Source organism: Procambarus clarkii, chromosome 30 (assembly GCF_040958095.1).
Source record: "Procambarus clarkii isolate CNS0578487 chromosome 30, FALCON_Pclarkii_2.0, whole genome shotgun sequence".
Classification (NCBI taxonomy): Eukaryota; Metazoa; Arthropoda; class Malacostraca; order Decapoda; family Cambaridae; genus Procambarus; species Procambarus clarkii.
The window spans coordinates 1,202,335-1,209,838 of record NC_091179.1 but is presented as its reverse complement, the minus strand read 5'-3'; positions in this window follow the sequence as shown (position 1 = coordinate 1,209,838).

Below are 7,504 nucleotides of genomic sequence, written 5' to 3'. Positions count from 1 at the left end.
GTTTTTCTGGTTTTATAGTAAATCGTCAGTTGTATCCTCTGATTTTTGTCTGTAGGGATAACGTTTCTATTAACAATATCTTTCAGGACCCTTTCCTCTGTTTTATGAGCTGTGGAAAAGAAGTTCCTGTAAAATAGTCTAATAGGGGGTATAGGTGTTGTGTTAGTTGTCTCTTCGGAGGTTGCATGGCTTTTCACTTTCCTTCTTATGATGTCTTCGATGAAACCATTGGAGAAGCCGTTATTGACTAGAACCTGCCTTACCCTACAGAGTTCTTCGTCGACTTGCTTCCATTCTGAGCTGTGGCTGAGAGCACGGCCGACGTATGCGTTAACAACACTCCTCTTTTACCTGTCAGGGCAGTCGCTGTTGGCATTTAGGCACATTCCTATGTTTGTTTCCTTTGTGTAGACTGCAGTGTGGAAACCTCCGCCCTTTTCCATGACTGTTACATCTAGAAAAGGCAGCTTCCCATCCTTTTCCGTCTCGTAAGTGAAACGCAGCACGGAACTCTGCTCAAATGCCTCCTTCAGCTCCTGCAGATGTCTGACATCAGGTACCTGTGTAAAAATGTCGTCAACATACCTGCAGTATATGGCCGGTTTCAAGTTCATGTCGACTAAGACTTTTTGCTCGATGGTACCCATGTAGAAGTTTGCAAACAGGACACCTAGGGGAGAACCCATAGCGACCCCATCTACTTGCTTATACATGTGCCCATCCGGGCTCAAGAAGGGTGCCTCTTTAGTACAAGCTTGGAGTAGTTTCCTCAGAATACTTTCTGGCATGTCAAGAGGAGTACAGGCTGGATCACGATACCATTCTGAGCCACAGCTCAGAATGGAAGCAAGTCGACGAAGAACTCTGTAGGGTAAGGCAGGTTCTAGTCAATAACGGCTTCTCCAATGGTTTCATCGAAGACATCATAAGAAGGAAAGTGAAAAGCCATGCAACCTCCGAAGAGACAACTAACACAACACCTATACCCCCTATTAGACTATTTTACAGGAACTTCTTTTCCACAGCTCATAAAACAGAGGAAAGGGTCCTGAAAGATATTGTTAATAGAAACGTTATCCCTACAGACAAAAATCAGAGGATACAACTGACGATTTACTATAAAACCAGAAAAACGGCCAGCCTTCTCATGAGAAACTCTCCAGACACGAAACAGAACGCTTTAAAAGAGACTAACGTCGTCTATGCCTTCAAATGCCCACTTGGGGACTGTAAGCTCCAAAAAACCCAGTATATAGGCAAGACAACAACATCTCTTTCTAGGCGTTTAACGATGCATAAACAACAGGGCTCCATTAAGGAACATATAATCTCTTCCCATAACCAAACCATCGCCAGAGAAATCCTAGTAAACAACACAGAAATCATCGATAGATACAGCGATAGCAGGCGGCTCGACGTTTGCGAGGCACTACACATCAAGAAGTCAACACCAGCAATCAACAGCCAATTATTGCACAACTATATTCTACCCACCTCAAGACTCCGCTCCAATATAGAAGCATCAAGAAATATGGACCAATAGGCTTTCTACAAACACTTCTATTCAATATCCATTGTTTCGTGTTCTGTCTTGTGTTGATACTTTTAATACCCTATTAATATCCTCTAATGCCACATCATCCTTCCCACCTTACTCAAATGTAATGCCACATCACCCTTCCCACCTCACTCAAATGTAGATATAAAATCAGGGAAACGCAAGTTCTAATCAGTTGTGTATTTGTGAAGTCTTTGAAAATGTAATAAGTTTTACGAAACGCGCCCGTGTCGCGTCAGACTAGAAATGAAAAATTTTGAAATTTTGGAGAAGTGATTTTTGATTTACCTCCAACAGTGAAGCATAATGTACGAAAGATTGAGAAAATTCGTGTTAGAATTATTAATCTTACTTTTTCGGTCATATTTAATAAAATATGTCTACAGGAAAGACTGCTACCAAAATATATATATATATATATATATATATATATATATATATATATATATATATATATATGTCGTACCTAATAGCCAGAACGCACTTCTCAGCCTACTATTCAAGGCCTGATTTGCCTAATAAGCCAAGTTTTCATGAATTAATGTTTTTTCGTCTACCTAACCTACCTAACCTAACCTAACCTAGCTTTTTTTGGCTACCTAACCTAACCTTACCTATAAATATAGGTTAGGTTAGGTTAGGTAGGGTTGGTTAGGTTCGGTCATATATCTACGTTAATTTTAACTCCAATAAAAAAAATTGACCTCATACATAGAGAAAAGGGTTGGTTTATCATTTCATAAGAAAAAAATTATAGTAAATATATTAATTCAGGAAAACTTGGCTTATTAGGCAAATCGGGCCTTGAATAGTAGGCTGAGAAGTGAGTTCTGGCTACTAGGTACGACATATATATATATATATATGTCGTACCTAGTAGCCAGAACGCACTTCTCAGCCTACTATGCAAGGCCCGATTTGCCTAATAAGCCACGTTTTTATGAATTAATGTTTTTTCGACTACCAAACCTACCTAACCTAACCTAACTTTTTCGGGTACCTAACCAAACCTAACCTAACGATAGGTTAGGTTAGGTTAGGTAGGGTTGGTTAGGTTCGGTCATATATCTACGTTAATTTTAACTCCAATAAAAAAAAATGACCTCAAACATAAAGAAATGGGTAGCTTTATCATTTCATAAGAAAAAAATTAGAGAAAATATATTAATTCAGGAAAACTTGGCTTACTAGGCAAATCGGGCCTTGCATAGTAGGCTGAGAAGTGCGTTCTGGCTACTAGGTACGACATATATATATATATATATATATATATATATATATATATATATATATATATATATATATATATATATATATATATATATATATATATATATATATATATATGTATATATATATATATATATATATATATAACACCAGCCAATTAATGCACAACTATATTCTACCCACCTCAAGACTCCGCTCCAATATAGAAGCATCAAGAAATATGGACCAATAGGCTTTCTACAATCACTTCTATTCAATACCTATTGTTTCGTGTTCTGTCTTGTGTTGATGAAATTAATACCCTATTAATGCCACCTCACCCCATCCACCTCTCTCAAATGTAGATATAAAATCGGAGATGCGTAAGTTCTATTCAGGTTGTACACCAGACGTCACGTCCTTCACTCACCAGACCACTCCACAAGTGATCATTTGAAATTTCATCATGGAATTCCAATTGACTTATAATCGATCCAGCAATGCTGCTCAGAGTAGGAAAAGACCATCGATAATGGATACCAGTTCCGAAAGTGACGGCGAGTGGCATCACGTGAATAAGGCTAACAGGACAAGCCACTCCATGACGACCCATCGCCCATTAATCTCTCCAGCTTCTCCAGCTCTCCCAGCGCCTCAGACTAGATCTACGTTTCCGGTCTTCAAAGTGCAGCACACGGAAGGTAAGTCTTCCTACGCTACTGTAGTGGACCTGGAAAAAGTACCCCCAGCTCCAGGTCAGGCAAAACCTAATCTCAAAGGAGAATACATTCTGAGGCCTAAAGACGAGTCGGCCGCTACGATTCTAAAAAATTACGCAAAATGTGAGGAACTGAAACCAGAGGATAAAATAAGTAAAGTCATTGTCCTCCACTATCCCTTGCATATGGCCCTTGGCCATCTCGAAAAGCTGAACTATGTGGTGTCAGCAGAGAGATGCCAAGTACGAACCACAAAACAGGAAACTCGACAAGTCCTTCTCACAGTAAGAGGACGGATCCCGGAAAAACTTGACCTTGGAATCTGGGGGGTGTTCCAACACAGGCCTTACACCCCAGAACCCCTAAGATGCTTTAGATGTCAGAGATTTGGGCATCACAAAGATGGCTGCCAACGCCCAGTGAGGTGCGGAGTCTGCAGCCAGCCCCATGATACAAAAACATGTATTGATAAATTCAAGGCAAACCACCCTGTTCAGGCAAAATGCCCAAATTGTTCCAAGGCACATCATGCCTGGAACTTGAAATGCCCTGAAAGGCTCAAAAGGCTTCAAACGAACCCCACCACGCCCAGCGGAGCCGAAACCCCACCAAAACGAATACCAGCTCCCATGCCCACTAAAACCGTGGGGTCTACCCATTCAGGAAGAGGGGGCACACGGCCCTTCACCATCGGCCATGGTGAAGGGTGAGAAGACAGTACAGGACAAAAAGAAAGATGGAGGACACAAGAATCATGTTCAAAGCAGTCGGCCTCCCATTTCATCCAGCAAGCACACTGGGGCCAATAGAAGTAGCAATTCCAGTGCCAAAGTTACCACCGAGAAGGGTCTAAAAGCCACTAGGCCCTCAACCTGCACAACATTAAATAGTGCTCCCACTGAACTGAACGCTCTCTGGCCAATGCTCAAAACTTTGGTCACTGAGTTGATCGAAAGTCTGCTGTCTTCACATGGAATCAAGCAAACCACAGAGACTCGGAAGACAATTGAGCACAAGCTCAAAAAATTCGAAGATGTAATATCCACACCGTCAAGACAGCAGGGCAGGAGGCACCCCCATAAAAAGCAGATAGAGTCCAGCTCGTCGGAAAGCGACATTGATGAGGCAATTTCAGGTCCACTAAGAACCTATACCCCAATTGCAACTTCCATGGCGTGTTCATCAGACTCCATGGATACCACGGAATTATCAGCACATTCCAAGAACCTAGAATTCTAAAGATCCTGCAATGGAATGCGCAAGGACTGCGCACTAAATTGCAACACTTGCAATGCATAGCAGCAACCAAAGGCATAGACATCCTGATACTACAGGAGAGCTTGCTTCGAGCCGGATTAGAACCTAAAATCTCAGGCTATCGAGGCTTCTTCCTTCCATGGATCAATGGGCAATCCAGGGGATGTGCAATCTATGTAAAATGTGACCTGATCTCCAAATCCATAACCAGCCCACCCAATTGTGGAGCAGGGACAGAGGTAATGGGAGTCACCATTGAGCTAAGACACGACAAACTTGAAGTGTTCAATGTGTACAGGTCTCCACAAGCCGAAATGGATCTCTCTGTGTTATTTGGACACGCGACAACAACAAACACAATCATTTGTGGAGATTTTAATGCCCATCATCGATTGGCACTGGGCTCGAACAAAACAAATGAAGCCGGCATACACATTACACATCTACTGGACCAGCTTCCAGAAATACAAATCCTAAACAAGAATGAACCTACCCACATCCAAGGAGGCAGATTAGACCTAACCTTCGTTTCAGCCTCCCTAAGAGATGCAGCAACATGGTCAGTTGAGCCCACACTCACAAGCGACCACTATGGGGTCCAAATTGATCTTCAGTTAGACCTACCCACCCCACCTCCGCCTCCATCTGAAGCCTGGAACTTTGCTTTAGCAAACTGGGACCGATTTCAAAACCTCATTTCAGAGTGGCAAAGAAACTATGATCTTCCCAAGACATTAATCAGGCAGAACAAGAATTTGTCAAAGCGATTCAAAGTGCAGCCAACCACTCAATCCCACTGAAAAAACAGTCCACCGGACACCATAAAGATCATTGGTACTATTGCGAACGTGTCAAAGAACTCAACCATAGACTCAATAGAACAAGAAAGCTATACAAAAAGCAGCCAAGTGACCGCAACAGGATCTTACTTTGTGAGGTCAAGGAACATGTACATCGAGAGACCAGACAAATAAAAGAACAAAAGTGGCTGGAATGGTGTTCACACCTGAATGAACACACCCTCTCGGGGAGATGTGGCAGCAAATTCACCGGGCCAAAGGGAATAAAACACCTAAAGCTCCACACCCCAAGGATCCTCAACAGGAAGCCGAAGTACTGGCAACCAGGTTTGCAGAGAGAGCAGCCAGCAATCAACTTCCACCAGATGTATTAGCAGTACAGACCGGACTAGAGGAAGAAAGGTGGCACAGAATCCTTACAGCATGTGAAGAAGTCTCTGACACTAATGCCCCCTTCACACTGGATGAGCTCAATCGGGCTAAGAAAAACTCCAAGGATACATCCCTGGAGCCGACAAAATAACCTATAAAATGATTAGAAACCTCGGCCCAGAGGGAGACGCTGCATACCTAAGGTTAATTAATTTAGCCTGGACTTCTCAAACTAGACCTTCTGCTTGGAATAGAGCAGACATAGTGCCGATCCCAAAACCCAAAGATCCAGCTAATCCCAGGCCCATCTCTCTCCAAAGCTGTGCAGCCAAGACGGCTGACAGAATGGCACTCAACAGACTGGAGTGGAAAATGCCTAAACTGCACCATGATATGTATGCCTATAGAAGAGGGGTTGGCACAGTGGAATGTATTACAACTCTGTTAGCCCACTTGAATGACAGACCAGGAATGCTGATATTCCTGGACCTCGAAAAAGCCTTTGAACTGGCTAGCGCCCCAGCTATTCTCTGCTGCCTCATTGACAAAGAGGTCAGAGGCAACCTGCTCTCCTGGACCAAAAACTGTCTCATAAACAGAGAAGCAAGAGTAAAACTTCATGGCACAGTCTCTGAGTACAAAAGACATGAAAATGGTACACCGCAAGGAGGTATTCTTAGCCCTCTTCTCTTCAACTGTTTAATGGAAAGAATAATGAGGTTGAAACTCCCACATCACTGCAGGCTGCTAAACTACGCGGACGACTTTGTCATCATCATAAAAGGAAGGGATGCGGCGCGCCTTGCACCCAAATGCTTAGACTGCATCAGTAAAGAGGCAAAACAGATTGGGATCAAACTCAACCCCTCAAAGTCAAAGGCCATGCCCATAAAAATAGCGAAGCCCAACATCCAACTCACAGTACAGGGTCAACCAATAGAATGGGTCGACACCTATCAGTATCTAGGAATCATCCTGGACACACACATGAATTTTAATGCTGAGGTCAATACTTGAGAGAGCGAACTGCGGCCCGGACGGCAATCCTCAGGTCGCTAACCTCCCTTTCTGGAGGAGCCAATCTGCAAGTCCTTCGCACATACTATGTACAGGCAGTCAGATCAGTGATCGATTATGCCGCACCTGCACTCACAAATCTATCACACCAACAGTGGAAAAAGCTTGAAGTTGCCCAAAACAATGCTATGAGAGCTGCACTGGGAGCCCCCATGTGGACCAGGCTTGAAACTCTTAGACTGGAGACGGGTTTGCCCTCTCTACAAGAAAGAATATCACAAAGGACAGCTACAATTATCAGTAAGATAATTATTTCTTCTGATCCAATCCCAGTACGGCAGGCCTTGGTGGTTGGACTAGGCCAAAACAATGGAAACTCTTGGGTTGCAAGAGCAGGAAAAGTCCTAAACAGACTACATTTAAAAAACATGATTCTTGATAGAGAGGGTGATCATCCACACCCAAATTACACTCCTTCCGCGCCGTGGGAAGAGCCTACTTTCAAAATAGTAATAGAAAGTCTCCCAATGAAAAAGGCTGCCTATGATCCGACAATCCTAAGGCGCATAATA